The sequence below is a fragment of the Dermacentor albipictus genome, chromosome 1 (genome assembly GCF_038994185.2).
Source record: "Dermacentor albipictus isolate Rhodes 1998 colony chromosome 1, USDA_Dalb.pri_finalv2, whole genome shotgun sequence".
NCBI classification, from domain to species: Eukaryota; Metazoa; Arthropoda; class Arachnida; order Ixodida; family Ixodidae; genus Dermacentor; species Dermacentor albipictus.
Window position 1 is genome coordinate 80,299,568 of NC_091821.1, and position 21,455 is coordinate 80,321,022.

Consider the following 21,455-nt stretch of genomic DNA (forward strand, 5'->3'; position numbering starts at 1 on the left):
ATCAAAGCTAGAAGCCCGACTGGTCCGTGGGTTGGGGCTCGCAGAGGCCTGCGCGTGCCAGGGGAGTATAAGATCGGCTGTCCGCGACAGCGGACAGCCAATTTTTTATGCGAACACCCCCTGGCACGCTTTGGCCTCCGCGGCCTCAACCCACGGGCCGCCCTGCTTCCAGCTTTGATCGCCCCCCGCTACCGCTTGGGTGCCCCGGAGATCCTGCGCCGCCTGCTTTATTATAACCTCAGGTGCTCTCCTGAGGCCTCCGTTTGCCGGTTACATGGGCCCTCTTGGAGCAATGCTTGTAAAAAATGCAATTTATCATCGCGACTAACAAAGTGACCCGCAAATTATACACCAGTCAGAACCTTGCCCCTTCAGAGACAGTGATCACCAAATGGGGCGTTCGTGCCCACCCACTGCCTCACCGCGCGGACAGTCTGCGGTGGAGCGTAAACTCGACCTCCCTCCGCCATGCCGGCACGCCTGGGGCCAAACGCAGGCTACACGGGCAAAGAAACTTCTCCCCCTTAGTGCTTAGGCAGAGTCACATAATCAAGGAGCAAAGGCCCCCAAATTTTCTCTCTGACACTCGCTCATACTCGCGCCTGCACGGAAACGTCGAGCACCGTCAAAAGCGCCACGCCACGCTGTACATACTAGCAATTGTAAAAACGCGCCCGGGACGACGGGAATGCTTGGAAATAGAACGGTTTTGTGGTATGTACGGTATTGTTTGGGATGAGTTGGGCATATTGTACGCCATGTGTGTAAATACAAACTACTTTTGCTTGTAATGCCGCCCGTTCACCACTGTCGCACACTTTTCCGCTACATGCATTATTCTTACATGTTAATGCAAAAGTAATGCTTGTAATTTAATTTTTTCAGCTGACGTCGTCTGGTGGGTCTTCCTACGGAAACTACTGCTGCTTACCTGGTGCCACAACATTGGATGAATGCACAAAAAGCCCGCAACGAGCATTTATAAAGAAAATAAACATTTCCTCAGTACACAATTGCGTCTTGCGTCTTTATTAAATTGCACGTGGCACATATTGCAGAATGTGCTTGCAGAATGTGTACAACAAGATACTATACAGTAAACACCATCTAGCATGGACTGCCTTTCAGCCTTTGCTTCGTGGCATACTTTTCGATGTGCGAACACCTAATTTTTGTAGCTACTATAAAACTACTTCAGCAGCTGAAGGCGTTTAAATGCAGTACTCATGGTGTATGCTTTGAAGAATAATATGCATGCAAGAATATTACTTTTACCTTTTCCAATTGCTACCTTCTAACTAGTTTTATTTCAAAATTGCCCACTACTAATAGGTTAGTAAAGCAAACTGGAAGAACAGATTTTGTGCTTCTTGTCAAGAAGCACCACGTTTAGTTTTCCTGAGCACCAGAAATGCACGTCTCTTAAATTTATTTCAATGATTCCAATCTCAATTTGTACATTTTATGAGAAATGCAATGCGTAAAACAGTGTGCCTGCATTCTTCACTGTTGTCCTGTTTCATAATGCAGTTACATCACTGCATATCACAGTAGTGCTTGTCAGCATATCTTTGTTTTAGTATAACAGTTAGACAAAATAGGCGGCAATACATCAGAACTAGAAAATGTAGTGCTCCTGAAGATTGCATTCTTTCTCTACCACAATAACAGAAACCCTATATGTCACAGGAAACAAACGGCCAGAGTGCCAGAAGCAAGCCAAGCAATTGCCAAACCAGAAAGGTTTGGAAACTGTTTGTCTGGTGTCATTTTGTTATAATCCCTTACACTATCACAGTGGTATTAAAGTATGCAGCTAACTAAAAATTTAACTGGGTGAGGCACTTGTTTGTCTTCACAACACAGTAATGCCAGTTAACGCCAATTACAAAACAAACAACTGCCAGAAACGAAACAAGTAAGACTACATATGCCTGCTGTACTGTGCCACAGTTGTCTGGCTGCCCTAATATTAGTATTGCAGTAACAACCAAATATACCATAAACATAACCAAATGAGCAGCAGACAAAAAATGAGAACATCTTTGTAACGTGGTGCCTTTGCAATTATCATCCTTGTATCAATGGAAGCCCATGCGAGTTAACACGAAATGCACATACAAGCATGATTGGATACCCATGTAGAAAGCTGGGCATGGAACATAAACCACAAGTGACTACTGTCATTCCCTGGGATGACTTTCTGATAACACAGTTATAGCATTCTAACATCACAATTGCTTCACAAAACACAGTCAGCCAAAAATTTAATTACATGAGGCACTTGTTCGTCTTCACAACACAGTCGTGCTAGTTGCCATACCAACTATATGACAAAACAAACAGCAGCCGAAAATGAAAAAAAAAATTGATAACTACAGACGCCTACTGTAATGAGCAGCAGTTGTCTGGATACCATAGTATCGCAATGTCAGCCAGATGTCCCACAAACATGACCACATAAGCAGTTGACAAAAAAAATGAAAGCATCTTGAAAGCATCTTTGCACTTATCATTGTATCATTGGAAGCCCATGTGAGTTAACGCGAAAGGTACATACAAGCATACTTGGATACCCATGTAGAAATCTAGGCATGGACTATAAACCACAAGTGACTACTGTCATTCCCTGAAATGACTTTCTGATATCACAGTTATAGCATTCTCATATCACAATTGCTTCACAAAACACAAGTCAGCCAAAAATTTAATTGCATGAGGCACTTGTTCGTCTTCACAACACAGTCGTGCTAGTTGCCATACCAACTATATCACAAAACAAACAGCCGAAAAGGAAAAAAAAATACTGAAAATTACAGACGCCTACTGTAGGCGTGCCTCATAATCAGAAAGTGGTTTTGGCACGTAAAACCCGATTTTTTACGCCTGCTGTAGTGATCAGCAATTGTCTGGCTACCATAGTACCACAGTATCAGCCAAATATCCCACAGACATGACCACATAAGCAGTAGACAAAAAAATGAGAGCATCTAACACGGTGCCTTCGCACTTATCAGTGTATCAATGGAAGCCCATGTGAATTAGCACAAAATGTAAATACAAGCATGATTTGATACCCTTGTAGAAAGCTGTGCATGGAACTTAAACCACAAATGACTACTGTTATTCCCCAGGATGAATTTCTGATATCAAAATTATATTTACGATATCACAGTCGCATCGCATAATGCAGTGACCCAAAAAATTAAATGCATAGAATGCCACATAGACAAATGCTTTGCCTGTGATTCCTAGCCTGTCATTCGAGTGTCTGTTATGGTTCGGGGTTGCATCACAAATTGCTCTAGCCACTGCACGACTCAGCTGTTTACACACAAATGTGTTTTAATACTTACATAATGCTTATTTTTTGTGTGCTACAGCATGCTACCGTGTTTGCATTTTCTTGCTCACTGTACAGAGGGGTCCACTGTTAAAGGAAGCACTTTAGTGCACAGCATGTCCAGATTTTCCTTTCTAGAAGCAGTACAATCACTTAGATTTGGAGCAGATAACTTATAGTTGTTAGCTCTCACCCCTTTCGACCCACCTGTGCAGTGCACTAAGATTGCTTCCGCAGCCACATGCAGCTAGGTTGCCAGCCAAGCAAGGGCCGCACATTTCATTGTTCCCTCTAACAGTGGACTGCACTGAACATCAGTAAAAGCACTCAAACTGCAGATGTCTCCAAACTTTCTAGGAGTGCTTTCTCTGATTGCACATACAATTTTTTTTTATGTATTGAGTTAATTTGGCAATGGCATTCTGTTGCTGAACATGAAGTCGCAGGTTCATTTCTCGGTTCTGTTCCTAGTGAGAGGGCAAAAAATAAGCAAAATGCTTATATACCAAGCTTTAGTCACGCTGTAGCAAACCTAATATTGATGCAAAACATCCCCCAACATCATCCCTAATAAGCCTTTTGTTACGTTGGAATGTTAAACCTCATATATGAGTCATTTCGTGCCTCAAAAAGGGAGGCTGTAGTTTGGTTATGTGCAATGCATAAAAAATTGCATCTGCAACTGAAACAAGGCAGTTCATGTAGAAAGAACATGTGGCAGTATGTACTGCTCAAAGAAATAGGAAGATCTTTCAACCACATCGCTGAAATATGCCTCATCAAATAGCACTGGAACGCAAATATTATCTTCTTCACTGACAAACACAAACAAATCTGCATGCTGAACTGCCATGATGCCCATTTGTACCTGCACTTGGCAGAAATATGTGGTTGTACGCTTTAGGTTCTGAGTCAAAGCCTTTTCTTTGTTTTTCTCCATATTCTCTTCCAAGATTTTTTTCATGGATTCAGGGCATTTGATTTCCAGTACCCGCTCAGGACAACAGTTGCACTTTACTAATCCATCTGGACTTGCACCCATGTAAGGACGGCCTTCCATAATGAAAAGTCCACACTGCCTTACAACCAAATTCTCATGAGTGGCTCGCTGGCTTTCATGACATTTTCTTGCACTGCCTTCGAGTGCACTGCCACGACACATTGTTGCTGTACGGACATTATTCTGCCGCATCACCTTTTTTAGCAAGGGTCTCAAATCATGCGAGCCAATCTTTGTCCTCAACGTCTTTACACGGGTAAATATGCTGTAGGCAATAGAAGCTGTGATCATGCCTATCCTGTGGCTCAACCAGAGACTACATTTTGCCTGATCTCGTGTTAACTTTCAATCATTATAATGTCTTCGTGACTCTTGCTTTCCTGCAAGTGTTCAAGTAGCTCTTCTGTTGTCACTTCACCACTGATGCCAAGAAAACTTCTTAACTCCTTCAAAGAACCAATTAGTGTTAAGTCTCTGGGTGCTGGCTCAGAAGTGGAACATCCTGGTTCTATGGTTGGCTCCAACATGGCTTCCGTTGCTGAAATACACTTTTCCAGAAATAATGCGCAATTAAGATTCATGCACAAGAAATATGATGAAGCAGATAAAATCTTTTTTGTTTTGGATGCAAAGTACACAGATGCTTGGATAATTAATTGCTGTGGTAGTCATGACACCTACGTTTGAACAGCGGACACTGTTTAAAGATTTCAAAGCAACATATCCTTAGCAGCAAATATTTGTAGCTGGAGAAATGCCTTGAAGACACGTTCGAGTCTATTCAAAAGAGTCTCAAGGTTTGGTGCAATAAACATTACATTTTGCTACATGTAGCTGCCTATGAAGGATATTGGAAGGCATGAGCCTCACTTACACCTCACGCAGCCTCAGATGTGTGATTAAAAATATGGTTAATATTTTTCAGGTTTAGCTAAACTCAGTGAACTGCCTAAAGCTTCACATAAATACAGCTGGCACATCTTAAAACTGGTTATTTGCTACTGTAGTTATTGATGACGTGCTTTTTAAAATAATTATGTTGCAATCACAACGAAGCACTGCACACTGCCTGACTAAGCAATTATGTTGCAGTGCAGCTCATCAGGCGTGTCATCGACTACAATGCAAATACTCAATATAGGAAAGATATGCAAAATTAAATTTTTGCAGTATTGGGACATGTTTGCACACTGCATTACTGCCACTTGATAAGGAAATTATACTGAGGGGCAAAACAGCTGCTGCTGGCCAGTCCTTTATGAGACTCAGATTCAAAAAGACAAACCAAATTTGAATGCATACCTAATTCAGTACCTCTGTCTAAGTGCATTTTGCTGCAGATTGATAGCTGACATTCTCCAGAAGTCTTTCAAGTATGTTGCCTTCCAACTGGGGAGTCTTTTTGATTTTTGCCTGGAAGATGTAGCAAGAAGAGAAGCACCAATGTTATGTTCTAGATGAAAACTTTAGTCACGGCACCCATTCGATAGTTGAGCATTTATCATGAAAGGTTGTGGATTCATTTTCCCACCTCTCAAACTTAATAAGCAAGCAAAAAATTCATATTTTCGCGTCATCAAAGAGTGCTACATCCTACTTCTGTTTAGACGAAGAGATGTCAAGCATTCACCTAAGGTGTGCATATTGTTAACTATACTCAACAGCTAGCACTAATGACTTCATTCGTACTCTGTGCCTATGACAAAGGCATCTGTAAATAGCATTTGCAGTACATAGTTTACAGTAAAGATAGTGCCTTTGCTGAAGTCATGAAACTGTTCTTGCAGCTTAAGAAAATGCAAACAGCAAGGATATCTACAAGAGCATTTTCACCAAACCAACATTGAAAGTAGAAATTGTGAGCTGCCCTTCATTTCAGCATTGTACTTGCTGTTTTCCTTCTCATTCCTCTCAGTTTTAAAAGAATAATATATGTACAAACCTTCTTTGCACATGGAAGGTCGACTATAGCTCTTGGCTCATACTTTTGTTTAGCACGCTCTTTGTGCTCCTTGCCCCACTTCTGTGGCTGGTCAGTTGGCGAGAGCTTGTCGAAAGTCCTGGCAGCATTAATATGCAGCAGTACAGCTACAATGTGTTTACACTTGTATTTTCTGTAAAATAAAAATGGTTAGGATATATCAATTCCAAAGACATTAAACCTTACAAATTGGTCTTAGTCTTTAAGCATAATATTTTTCGATAAATAATGCCTAATCATACATTCATTAAACTTGTTACCATGCATTAGAACAATGACTGATGTGAAGTTTCAGTCTGAAGGAATAACTTTTCTGCAAGACTAATGCTCCTTGCAGCCTACAACAGGTGACGTTTTAGTAAAAATAGACACTTGAAAAACAGCTTCGCTGCAAAAAAAGAAAGTTACTAGCTTAAATGGAACAGGAGTGCATTTAAAAACATGTTTATATAGGTAGTTTTCACCACATATACAAAAGAAAATTGGTGCTAGGCAAATATTTCTGCTAAATCGATGTGACTTGAATACTGCTTGGCTTGAATTCTGCAATTGGGACATGTGCCCCAAAGTTAATAATGATGAAGAAAATTAGCGAATCATTGATGTTACCTAACTACGTTGCAATTTATCGTGCAAGTAATGCGCACCTTTTCAATAATACAGTTGATCTGACAGAATAGCACTATCTGCCATGGAAGACATTAAACAGATTTGTTTGCAATAAAAAAATCACCTACGATATCTAAATATCAAAGAAAACAGTGCCAATCACACAGTGCAACATGTGCTTTCGGATGTCAAATGGAAACTTCAGTATAGGGCATAAGCATTCTAGTGCCATCACGCGAAAAGTGTAATGCCTTTTGTGTGCTCAAAAATGCGTAATATGCAAAATTACGACATTTACTTAATATAATAGTGTAAATGTAGATGGGTAGCTTTATAAGCGATAAAGAACAATTTAAAGCAATTAAAATAATACCCTAAGTATACAGGAGAGAGAGGGGGATATAAGGAAGGTAAGGATGCAGGGATTCATGGAAAATGCACCGGGAAGCTTATGGTAAAGCTGGGCTAACTGAAATTTGGACGTGGGCCAATTTGAAATTTGGGGGTTGACCAACTTAAGATTTGGGGGTAGGCCAACTTTAAATTTGCAAGAGAGCCAGCTTAAATTTGAGGGTGTGCCAACTAAAGTTTAGGGGTAGGCCAACTTGAATTAGGGGGTATGCTTACGCATACTAGGACAAGGTTTCTTCCCAGCAGCCGGCCAGTGATTGAGTAGTCATACCCTGCTTTGCACGAACAGCTGGCTCTATCTACCACCGTGTCGCAAACAGTAATCTTCACTTCATGAGGAGCCCGCCGCGGTTGCTCAGTGGCTATGGTGCTAGGCTGCTGAGCACGAGGTCGCGGGATCGAATCCCGGCCACGGCGGCCGCATTTCGATGGGGGCGAAATGCGAAAACACTCGTGTACTTAGATTTAGGTGCACGTTAAAGAACCCCAGGTGGTCGAAATTTCCGGAGTCCTCCACTACGGCGTGCCTCATAATCAGAAAGTGGTTTTGGCACGTAAAACCTCATAATTAAATAAATAATTAACTTCATGAGGAGCACTGTTGATAGCAGTCGTTTGCAAGACGAACGCCAGAAAGTCGAAACGAGCGTTCTCGGCTGTTTAGACGGCGCACTCAAAGACGTGGCCCGCATAATAAACCTCCTCCGCCTCAGTGAGGTACCGGCTCGTCTCGCACGCCTTGTCCCCATACCGGTTGATGCTGCTCAGCGGTAATTTAACTGCGAACAAAAATAATTTAAAAGCAAGTTATGTAAACTAATACATGTGACAGCTCGGCTGCTGCGGCGCTGCACGAATTGAGACGAGTGGCCAGCAGGAAAGAAACTCCAGCAATTAGTACCACCTTCAACTCGTTCGTGTACATAAACAGAAACGATAACAGCTAGCTATTACAAGGTAAACATGAAATTAAACAAGGTGCGTCAGTGAGCATACAAGAAAACTGACACAACAGCTAGGGTGGAATTTTCTATGATCACTTTCGGATGTATTGTCACTTTCGGTAGATTTCGCGAGACTTGACAGCGCTCTTGGCACAGTGCTTAGATAGAAAGCTTGGCGCAGTGCCAAAGAAAACGCTGTCGGACACATACGCGGACGCATGCGGAGAACTCTTGTGAAAGTGAAACTATATCCGAAAGCGATCGCCCGAGCACCGCTTTCCAAGTGTGCACGACGGAGCGCGTGCGTTTGTCGTTCGCGCATTGAGGACGATTGTACACACAAATGTTGTTTGCTTACCTGAAGCACGATCCCTGCTGTTTTCGTCGTTGATCCGAAGCTTGATGCAAGCAAAAAGCGAACGCAAACACCGTGCTACACGGTGCGACGAAGCGAGCGCACGTTATCTGGGCGGCTGCCCGGGCTGCCGAAACGCGGGTCCTGGCCGTGACGTCATGTGAAGCTGCCGCCAGGCGGCGCCATTCCTCTTTCTCGGGGCTAATAGTTGCGGCATATGCCACTTATAGACTAGACTCTTTACACCGTCTAACCGGGGAAGCTGCAACGACAGAGTTGTTTCTGACACTGCACTGCTATAGGTTGACAGGGCTTCGATACTCGTTGTCATAGGCATGGGTAAAGCCCATGTATCTGGAAAGTGACGAAAAGCTTTTATGTCGCCGCTGAGCTCCGCGAGTGGACGGTATACCTTCGGCGCACCGCCTGGTTTGGGCCACGAAAAGCCAGAAGATGACGCGGGCATCTTCCTGCGTTCTCAACTGGCCCGCAAGTTTGCGCCCGGCCGTGCCCTTGTATTTTTATTTACTGTCGTTGGCCTCGCCAGATTAACTTTTGACATTAACGGCTGATTTTGAGTAACTTTCGCAATAACTGTAGGCCAGAGAAAGACAGCTTTCCATTCTGGTTAGAATGTGTTCATGTTAGTCCATTATGCACCGCTATGCTGATGCCCGCCACGACATCGCAATACCGTCAGTGACAAACTGCTTTCGCAGTTACCAGTGTTCTCTGCACTGGGTAGAGCAAAAAGACAAAATCGAACTGATTTGAAAACGGCACCGCGCTCCCGGATTGACCACTTACTGTCAACGAGCCGCTTACTGATAACCAGCGCGACAGACGCGGGCAATTTATTTATTTTTTATTTTTTCGCTTTGCGTAAGCTAGGAGGTCCTGCCGGCAGTTTTCGATGATTTGCAAAGATCTAGACGCTTTAGCGATGTGTATTGCGCAGCTATCCTTCGTGATGATTACACTCGATGAAAGGTGAGGCAACATCATAACAGGCGGTAGATGACAGCAACGATCATTTATCAGCGTGCACTCTCGCAAGACAATGCAATCGCTCAATAAGCGTGAAAAAAAAAAAACACGCGCTTCTGCGTTCTGTCATTGGGCACATAATCATCAAAAAGGGGGAGCTGCGGAAAGCAGACGAAGACCGCGAGCAACGAAGCGCTGTCCACTTGGCAGCGCATGCTCAGAAGCAGCTTTGTCGTCCGAGCTTCTTCGGGCAGGCGGCACCAAGAGTCTCAGAAGCGCATCACTCCTGAGCTCTAGACAGCTGTGACGGGGGTTGTTCATTCAGAAAACGCTACACGTTTTTTGGTACGATGCAACGCCTACCATTCCAAGTGAGAGAACACTATTTAGCGTATCTTTTATTATTTATTCGTTGTCTAAATACGAAGTTTCAGGCTTTTCAAATGTGCCGCAGCGCTGTTAAAACTATTAGTAAAGAATCATTCAATCAACTTCGAAGTTATATTTTTAGGTATTTTTCGGACGCTTCAGCTGATACACGTGGCATAATGTGCATACGTCCTATTAACCTAGCACATATTTCTAAGGACTTTGAAGTAAGCATGTAGATAAAGCACTCGCGCAAGCTCACGACATCGTATCCCATGGAAAGCTGACGAGTAGACTGCATCAGGGATGCAACCGCAGTGGGGTACGGAAAGCGTCTTGTGCGAATTGCAGACGGTGTAGGGGACAGCGGAGCAAGCGTGAAATTGTCGCGAAATACTGCACATTTGTAGGCCTTACAACTCCTGATGAACACCAGTCTGAGTTTGATGGATTATGCCCACTGTGGTATTGTGAGTTCTCCCAAACGTGACCATTCCTGCTCGGATGGGCAAAAGTACTGCAGAGCTACGCCTCCATGAACGCCGCGCGTGAGGCTAAATTTCGCTCAGATTGCGTCATGTGTGGCGCAACAAAGACGGCCATCTGCACACACGACACACGCATGGTAGAGTAATGGCTTCTTCCCTCTACAGAACGATACCAAAGTAAGGCGCTTGGGTAGCACGGTTGCAAAGATGTGAGCGATAACGCTATAACACATTTTCGTTACATGGATGGATGTTATGAGCGTCCCCATTGGAACGGGGTGGTGGGTTGCGCCAACAAGCTCTTGCTATTATACTTCCTAATGTCCTGCCTAGGTTAAAAAAGAAAAAAAAGAAAAAAACGCACGACGCATTCTCATAAACGAAATTTTTTACTCCCTATTGTGAACTTTGCTTTTGTACGTCTCCGTTTTTTGTCGTTTCCCCCCTGACTTTTCTTCCACCCATCTTCTAATCGCTTCTTACTAATCTCTATTGCGGGCATGTTTGCTTTCCCCCTGCTCTCGCTCAACTCAAGGGCTTCAAGGAGGCCAGTGGGGCCTAAATCGACCGATGGGCAGATATCTTCACGTTCTAATAAAACATGCTCCATCGTTTCCCTAGCTTTACCGCAGCAAGCACATGCTTCTTCCTCCTCCTTATATCTCGCTTTATAGGTGCGAATTCTAAGACATCCCGATATCGCCTCGAAAAGTAATGAGCTTCCCCTTGAGTTGTCATAAATTGTTCCTTTGCTGATTTCGTTTTGTCCTTTTAAGTAGTTACTCATGGCAGGTTTCTTTTCCATTGCCGCCACCTATGAAATTATTTCTGTCTATCTGACTTTCCGCTTGATGCTCTTTGTTGCTGTGTTGCTCACCCTACAGGCCACATACTTGCTGGTAAGCTTCCAACAGTTCTTTTCCTCCGCTGTGAATCAATGTTTTCCTGTACAAATACTTCAACACACTCCCAGCCCATTTACTTTCTTCCATATTCCTCAGTCGTTCTTCATACTCAATTTTACTGTGAACTTCCCTCACTTCAAAACTTGTCCAGCCCATATCCCCCTGCACAGCTTCATTTGTAGTTTCCGTCCCCCTTTCCCTTTCCCCAGTGTAGGGTAGCCAACCGGGCTCAGTGCTGGTTAACCTCCCTACCTTCCTTTTATCATTTTCTCTCTCTCTCTCTCTCTCATTTGTAGTCTTCCCGTGAGCGCCCAATGCGAGGCGACCCACTGACCTTTGGTTCCCGTCGAGCCCTGATTGCACCCCTGATTTAAAGCAAACAACCGCATTTCCAAAAGTAAGTCCTGGAACCATTACCCCTTTCCACATACCTCGGAGGACCTCGTACCTATTGTATCCCCATAGCGCTCTGTGCTTCATTATGGCTGCATTTCTCTTCCTCTTTACTGTGATGGTTTTTTCCTGTGTTTCCATATATCTATTTCATTCGTTTATCCATATACCAAGGTATTTATATTCTGTTACACGAGGTATTTCTTGACTCTGTATCTCCACTGTCTGTTCACTGTTTTCATTGAATACCATAACACCTGATTTGCTAACGTTAAATTTCAAACCTGAATTCTCGCCTTCCTTTGCACACATATTAGTCAGGCGTTGCAGATCACTTTGCTTGTTAGCTAGCAACACAATGTCGTCCGCATAAAATAAACCTGGAAGCTGCTGCTCTACTACTGTACCCAACTGTTTATATGAGAGATTAAACCAGATATTAATTCCTTCTAGCGCCCTCTCCATCCTCACCATGTACATCATAAACAGCAGTGGGGATAAAGGGCACCCCTGCCTCAGTCCCATGTTGATATCAACTTTCTCCTCGCTCCTCATCCCTTCGCATTCAACGAAAACGGTATTTTCTAGGTAAATCTCTTTCAAAAGCTGTAGATAATCGTAACCTAGGCCTTCCCCTTCCATAATATCCCACAACATGTTCCGGTCTATGTTACCATACGCTCGTGTAATGTCTAAAAAGGCCACATATAACGGTCTGCTTTCTACTGTTGATATTTCAATACACTGAGTAAGAACAAATAAGTTATCACACAAACGTCTATCTATTCTGAAGCCATTCTGAAGTTCGCCCAAAATGCCATTATTCTCTGCCCATGCTTGAAGCTTTGATTTGATTGCCTGCATTGTTAACCTGAATATTACCCATGTAATGGTCAACGGTCTATACGAGTGAATTCGATCTTTCTGCCCCTTACCTTTATAAATTAAATTCATTCTACTTTGCCGCCAACTGTCTGGTATTCGTTTATCTTTTAAAGTTTTTTCCACCGCTTTCACCAGAGAGTCTTTACTTTTTGGTCATAGTTCATTAATCAGCATAACGGGAACCCCGTCTAGCCCTGTGGCTGTGCGCTTAGGACTTTTCTCTTCGGCTTTATTCCAGCTGAAATTTGTCAGCACCAGCTCCTTTTCCTCCATTTGGATCTCTTTCACGCTCTTTTTTTCTTGAAATACAACCTCGTCATTGCCTTAAAAGGATCCCGCTGTTATTTTTCAGATGAAAATGAATGCTGCTTCCCATTCCAGTTTGTTTCCATCTTCGTCTACACTAAATTAAAAAAAATCCACGCTTATCTAAGCGTTCGTTTGCAATTTTTTATATGCTTAATCTAAGCGTGATATTTCTCAACGCTTACCAATCACGCCTGCTAGGAATGATCAGAAATCCCTCCTCACGCTTAGCAGAGGTGATAAGGACCCTTTTTCTACGCTTATTATGGCGTGACCGATCTCTACGCTTATGGAGGGTTCCCGAGGGGGCAAGGGGATGGAGTGTGGAGCATGCCCCATCCCCCCTCGCTCCTTCTCTGCTTGCGTTGGAAGCAACGAAGAAGCACCGGCCCTGGTCGGCTTGGGTGATTGGGTCGCTTCTCTGAAGCGGACTTTGCTCACCAAGCTCTTCGTAGTCCTCTTCTTTACCTTCTGTTTCGACAGCGCAGACTGTGACGAACCAAGACGCTATGACAGTGGCAGCACTCCAATGAAGTAGACGCTGAGTATGCTGCAGAGAGATTGCGCAAGACGCTCCCACCGGTGACACTGAAGCTGATACACTAAGAAGGGGCTTGGCAAATCCCTGGCACATTCAACGACCCCAAGGAAGGTAAGACGCAAAACGAGGCCCTCGGTATCTCCTTGCACAAAAGAACGAATTCCCTCTCAACCATGCTCTGCGGCACCACGCGTTCGAAGATGGCAAGCCTTGTGTAGTACAGGGAAGTCAGGAAAGAATTTCCCGCATTATGATCATCATGATATTGCACTCTTCCGACTGTTGGCCCAAAATACCTGATCAAATTCTTTTTCACTGGCCTCTTTCTCTAAGAAAGACGAATATTCTAGGCAGCGAAAAAAGTATTAGACACATGTTGCTTCCCGGGGTAACTCTTTTATTCCCAATATTCATTCCCAGAAAATATGATACAATAAAACGTCGATGCTTGTAAACAAAACTTAGGGTTAAAGCATATTTCGATCGCTGAGAAAGCGTAAGTCTTAATTTGAGTTTGATTTAAATGCGCAACGCCGTGAACAGATCCTTTAGTCTTGTTTGCGCCCATGATATTTCTTTGCCTGTTCTTGGCTTTAAGTCGCTCGCACAAAAATTGGCCCTATGCCACTGGATATGTTACATATTACATACCGTAAAGGCATAGGCACATCACTAGTGCCTTTGCTAGTGACGTGTTATCAGACATCTCAATGCTTTCTTGCACACAGCCGCAGATGAGGAGCCTTGTTCCCCCCCCCCCCCCACCCCCCAGACAATGCATGGTCTTATAAGTACACTTAGCACGACCTGAAAAAAAAATGTCTTAATAGCAAAAGTGTAATACTTTAGAGGTGAAAACATGTTTCTTTTCGACTAAATGTGGTAACGAAGACCACTTGCTTTTTCACTGATTTAACAATGACTGCACTTCTTCTGACATTTCTCTTACTGAGTGCTCTGAAAATGTTGCGGTTTGGAAGTTTTTAGAAGTAGGTGATAGGGAAAAGATGGTCAACTCACCGCAGTAATGAGACCATGCATTTGAAGCTTGGGTCGCAAGCATTCTTTTAAAGCGACCTATCAAAGGTCAGAAAATTTCTGTATTTTCGATAATATCAGAACGAACTTTTTCAATTTTTAAATTCAATTTTTCAGTTTCGTCAATCCTACATCCAAACTTTTATTCGTTTTCAAATGTGACGTGAAAAACAAAAGAACAATGTGCAAAACGCACTTAAGTGAAATACATAGCTGTCAGTGATTTTATTACAACATGCTCTTCATAAAAATAAAGTTTAAAAATTCGAACACAACTGGCAACGCTTTCGATAAAACCTAATAAACCTAAGGAAAAATGAGGTAAAAAAACCTAGTTATGCTGAATTCCCAACCAAATCGAGATGAAAATTTTGACAAGAATGACATTCTACGTGAACTTATTAGACGCGAACTCTCACTGCGGGCATAGATGGGTTTGGAGTTGTAAATCAAGAGCTGCAACGGGCAGAGTATATTGGTATTCTTTGAACACAGTCGCACTTCCTCTCTTTAAAGCGCAAAATGTAAAATATGCTGAGCTACATTAGATAGATATTTTAATTAAGAGTGTGATTGAGGTTGCAAATTAAGTGGAACGTGTGGTTACAACATCGCATGCAGCGCTTCGGAGATGCTGGTTACTGTCAGTCGACAAATAGCGCACAAAATTATGAATTTTTCCTTTATACGCACCGGTATATTATGAGCGGCATACGCGGCAACTACACGGCATACACGGCATACCAAAATGCTGCGCCACTAACAAAGCATCAACATGACAAAAAAAAAAGAAGAGAACGTCGCGATGAAGCCCGTGCCAGTGGAAGCTTGCGCTACTGTTGTCTGCACTCGCAATAGAGAGGGTGGAGATATCGACGTCATTGGTGCACTATTTCATATTTCTTTTGGTACTGCCATATTGGGCCACCCACAGTGCCGAAGTACTGCAGGCTCTAGTACTCAAGACGATTTTGTTTAGTGAAGTTTTTGTTGAGTTAACAATATTACTTCGAGTCCTCAATTCCCGAATTGCAGCGTTTCCTCTGTAATTGCGAATGAAGCAGTAATTTAACATATACATTATTAATTATTGGCCATATTTTGCACAATACCGAGCTTCTAGTGGTCACAAATACATAACCTGATAGAAATTCAGAAAATAACCTCACAACATTCACGTTTTTACAAAATTCCATGCAAACAACACACAGTATTTGTGACATGAAGTCACACAACAACAAAATGATAAAGAGAGGTTAGCTGAGACTAGGAGACAGCGTTGTTATTCAACACCGCGAAACTGACACAAAAATAATACAAATGATACGAAACTGATTACTGGAACACTATATACATACTGACCACACAGAAACCATTTGGCGAATTAATTTTTTTTGCCTGCACCTTCGTCCAATTATTACGTAGGATGTTCCTAAAGCTGCAGACTGCTATTCTGCGGCTCTACACATCTGGTACATCGGATACATAAGCTGGGGCTGCTGGTTACCGGAGCATTCTTTACCATTTACACCCAGTAAAGCCGGCGGAAAGTGGGGGTTCTTCAGACATATATGACATTCCCCGCCATCTAGCACCCTCCCCCCTCCATTGCTACGCCACTGGCTGTCTCTTTGACTGAGTATAAAGGCGCATTAATTTCCCTACAGTGATCAATAATCAAGCAAGTGTATAATTCCGTCCTTCAGTCATCGATTCTGTACTGTCTCGCCTTGTGCGGATATCCACACGCCATCTGGTACAGTAACCACTAGCAGATTGCCAAGAAGGAAGTCGAGATCCTAGCTGCTGCTTCACTTTGAGGATGCGTAAGCGCAGAAATTGTACACGCGCCGCCCACAATGTTTCGGGTGCCGCAAAGCACACATGACTGACGGCGCAAAACTAAGCTCCAGGTAATTGCCGTGCATTCGTTCTAGGCGGCTCTAAATAATTTGTATTTTATTTTTTGCGGGAGCAAAGAAACACTTTTCCCTGATCTAATAATGAAACCGTCGGTACAACGCACATCGTTCAGCACGCTTAAAGTTCTGGAGCACATACAATTTTTTTTACGCCACGTATTTCTGCGATGACTACCTCAGATTATTAAAATGAAGAGAGAATTCGTGAAGAAGTTCTTATGAAATTTGTTTGCTCTGCACGCTTCGTAACAGCGATGGACATGAGAATATGTGCGATAAATTTCTATACATATATCACAGCAATTAACGTTTATAACTGTTGCCTAAAGGTGACATGTAATTTCAGAACAGAATTCAGCCAGCACACAAAGCATAACCTTTTACTAGAAACCGCATCTTGCACCAGTTGGGAAAAATAAATACTCGATGATCATGATGAATGTGGTGTTTTGTGGCGCAAGGGCCAAATGTAGTCAAAGAGCGCCAGGCCGGTGTTTGTGAGTTCGCAGTGTAACTATGAATAACGAGAGGCAGATGTTACGTGGCTGTAATGGGGCCTAAAAACAGTCACTGCAAAGTACGTTAAGCCTATGTGACATAAGATTATGCCCATGGTTAATGAGCTGTACAATGAACTCGAAAGATACATTGTGAAATAATGATGATATAGTAAAATGTGTCATAGATAAACATTTGCGAGAAGTACTACTGCCTTAACAGAGCCCTTGAGGTGCAAGGGCCTGGAGGCATGTGCTATACAAAACTGCTATCAGAGCGGCATCCTATGGAAAGAGGATGTGCTATTAATTTATGAGGCTAAAACATGCAATATGACATCATTCAAAAATCTTGAAACGGCTATGGTGTCAAAGGACGGTTCTGCACCAAAAAATGTTGCAGGATGGAGAGGGGTGGGCTGGCAATGTACAAAGGGAAAATGTTTCTCTCAGCTTCGGCTTCCCGACACTCCAAGAGGACGTACAGGACGGTCAGCATTTCCCCACATTTACCAAAGGTTGGAGGCTCATTTCCAGTGAGAAAAAAATTGTTGGTGCCGTAGGTGTGTCCTGTCCTGAGACAACAGAATAGAGCATCTGTTCGGCGTGACACTGCTGCGGAGGACCAGAAACCTAACTGTGGCTTTATCCCGTGCAGTTTACTATTTCTTTCGGCATCCCACAAGCGTTGCCAGTGCTTTCGCAGTTTTCTTCGTAAGAAAGGCCTCAGATCTGTGGCAGGGACAGCAGCGGTAGGTTTAATAGCATGCGATGCAATTGACGTGGCCATCTCGTCCGCCAGAACATTGCCCTCGATGCCCCTATGGCTAGGCACCCAGCAAATAATGACATGCTGGTTAGATATATACGCTTTACACAGGACGGAATATAATTCACTAAGTACTGGATATTTGTGCTTACAGAGTGATATCAAAGCCTTCGCGACGCTTAGAGACTCTGTATATAGAACTGCTTTTTGGAGTTTTGGTCTTCTAATATGATTCGCAGCCGACTATAGTGCGTAGGCATCGGCCGTAAAAATGCTTGTTTCTGGATGCAGTACATCGGATTCCGAGAAGGATGGACCGGCGGCTCCACAGGACACCCCGGCCTTTGACTTCGAAGCGTCTGTGTAGAACTCTGTGCAGGAGTGCTTGTACTGGAGTTCTAGGAAATGCAATCGGATTTCGACCTCTGGTGCCCGCTTTGTAACTTCTAGAAAAGATATGTCACATTCTACCGCTTGCCACTCCCAAGGAGGTAACAGCTTGGTTGGATGCATTAGATGATGCTCGAGGAGTGGGACATGCATTTCATCGCTAAGCTCCCTCGCACGCAGCGAAAAAGGCTGTCTTACAGAAAGGCGATTGCGGAAACGTGTAGCACACGTCATATCGGTAACGGTATTAAAACATGGATGTTCATGATTAGAGTGTATTTTGAAAAAAATATGCGAGGCTGATGCAAGTTGTCTGCAGATGGAGTGACCATTCATCTGATTCTGCGTATAAGCGTGTCCTGAAAATGCCAGTGGCCATGCGGATACCCAGATGGTGGACAGGATCTAGCATCTTTAGCGTGCTCGGAGCGGCAGAGTTGTATACGACTGCCCCATAGCCCAATCGTAATCGAATTAGGCTCTAATAAAGATTAAGCAAACACTTGCTGTCGCTACCCCATGTTGTGTGGGATAGAATTTTCAGTAAGTTCATTGTTTTTGACATTTTTATTTAAGGTACTTAATGTGTGAAATGAAAGTAAGCCTGGAGTCAAGTATAATACCTAGAAATTTATGCTTGTTGTTGACAGGTATTTGTTGTCCACACAATTAAACACAAGGATCTGGAACCAAGCCTCTCTTTCTTGTAAAAAGAACAGAAGAACTTTTCTGGGGGTTGATTTTGTACCTGTTTTTGTCTGCCCACTTGAACAGCTTGTTCTAGCCCTGCTGTACCTGTCTCTCGCATACTGCGAGGTTATAGGATTTGAAGCCTATTTGAATGTCGTCCATGTAGACGGAATAAAAAATGGCTCGTAGTAATGAAGCACGAAACGTGTTCATCGTCACGATAAAGAGCGTGTAGCGAAGCACGCCTGCCTGGGGTACACCAGTTTCGTATATAAGAAGCCGCGACAATACGTTGCCGAATTTCACGCGGAAGGTACCATTCGACAAATAACTTTCTATTATGTTTGGCATATTTCCATCGATGCCCGTTCCCGACAAGTCTAGCAAGATTCCGTAACGCCACGTTGTGTCATACGCCTTCTCCACATCGAGGAATATCGATAAGAAAATTGTTTATGTACAAATGCATCGCGGATATATACTTCAATGCGCACAAGGTGGTCAGTTGTGGACCGTCCTTCTCTGGAGCCACTCTGACAGGGATCAAGTACATTGTTGAGTTCAAGGAAATGTACGAGTCTACGATTAATCACTTTTTCAAAAAGCTTACACAGGCAACTTGTAAGAGCTATCGTGTGATAACTTGTCGCCAAGGAAGGGTTTTTACCCTGCTTCAAAACAAGGGTCACAATCGCTTATTTTCATGTGGATGAAAAGTATCCGGCAACCCAAATATTGTTGAAAAGTGCGAGTAGTGTAACTTGTGTGTCAGTGTGTAAGTTTTTGATCATGTCATACGTGACTGTCAGGTGCCGGTGCACAGCTCTTGCATGCGATCAAGGCAGCTCTCAGCTCGGCAATACTGAAAGGCCGGTTACACGGTTTGTTCTGTCTGCATTTACGTACGACTGGCTTCAGTTCTGGTTCGTTCTGGTTGTAGAAAGGATTCATAATAATGGATTGAGCTCGACACACGCACAAAGTGCTCCCCAAGAGAGTCTGCTTGCTCTTGCAAGGTATTCCTTTGGTCGTTCACCAGAGGCAACGGATGTATTTGTGGCCCTTTTCGCTTTGTTGAACCATTCTACACTTTGTCTCCTGTGTGTATGAATTAATGCCGGAGAGGAACATCACCCAGCTTTTTCTCCTTGTCTGACGTCGTGCCCGCCTTCCCGCGGTGATTTAATTTGTTTAAATTGAATCAGATTTTCGGCATTTGGCGATCTGTGCATTATGACCCATGCCTTGTTCGGCCTCCTTCGCGCCTCTCTACAGTCTTCGTTCCACCAGGAAACACGCCTTATGAAGCAATCGCCATTCATTTGCGGGATAAACTTTTCGGTTTCATCAATAATAAAAGTGGCAAAATATGCAACAGCACCATCTATAGTAAAATCGTTTATAAAAATCTCGTGCTACATAGGATGATTCCTTAACATGTTCCCAGTCCGGCGATGCTAATTTCCATCAGGTATGCGGAGCGTTCTCATGCAGAGTTATCCGGTTTGAAGTTACAGCAAAGTGGTCACTTCAGAAAAGGTTATTGATGACATTCCATTCTTGGTGAGGCAGAAGAGAAGAAGATCCCAATGCTAGATCTATCACTGAATACATATTCTGTTGGACACTGTAATACGTCGGCTCCTTCTTATTAAACAGTCAGGCACTAGAGGTCAGACGAAAATTTTGAATCAATCAACCGCTCGCGTCACATAGCGAATCTCCCCACATCGTGTTGTGGGTTTTAAAATCACCCACGAGGATGTAGGGGGCAGGCAGCTGATTAATGAGGTTATGGAAATCGCTTTTCCTGAGATGATAGTTAGGGGCTATGTATATAGAACAAACAGACAATGACCAGTTTATGAAAAAGGATTGCCCGAACTGACACTGCCTCAAGGGGCGTCTGAAAGGGGACGTGTTGACTAGTCCGCAACTATTGCAACACCACCGGAGGCGTTAGCCTTGTCACGGTCTTTTCGGAAGATGGTGTAATGGCGAAGAAAATTATTGTTTGTAGGTTTCAGATGTATCTCTTGAACACACAGCAACCCTGAATTATGTTTGTGTAGGAGTTCTCTAATATCGTCAAGGTTATGAAGAAGTCCTCTAACATTCTATTGTAGTATTTGTGTCTCCATTATGATAAATGTATTTTGTGCTTTGTGTTTAAGAGATGGAGAAGCTCACGGGCGCCGTGACGCGAGGTTTGTCTTTTTTTGGAGCGATCGCGAGAGTCTCGCTGCTCCTTAGGTGCTGGTGGCGCCATCTGGCTGTTGTGTCCATCGCCTCTTGCGAGGCGCTGGACACACGCTCTTCCGGGCGCTGCATTTGACGTGAAGGCCTTGCCACGTCGGATGAGACCTTTGAGGCCACCAGCCAGCAGGTCGATGGTCCCTTCTTCTGGGCTCGTGGAACAGCGCATAAATACTCGAAATATGTACATAATTAGAACTGCTGCTCAAGTTCGTATATTTCTGCACTGTGGGAAAACGCAGTGTGCCACTGTTAACTTAAAACTGCATTGTGTGGTTCACGTTACAGTTTGTCCCTAATTCTCAAAACTGGTGCTACATAGTATCGACACCAATTTTCTATCATAAGGTTACGGTTTGTAGTACTGGAGAATTGG

General features: G+C 43.5%; 1 pseudogene; it reads right to left on the reverse strand.

The window, feature by feature from the left end:
• Positions 1–4,040: 4,040 nt before the first annotated feature.
• On the reverse strand, positions 4,041–21,248 carry LOC135915070 (uncharacterized; annotated as a pseudogene).
• Between the last annotated feature and the right edge of the window lie 207 nt (positions 21,249–21,455).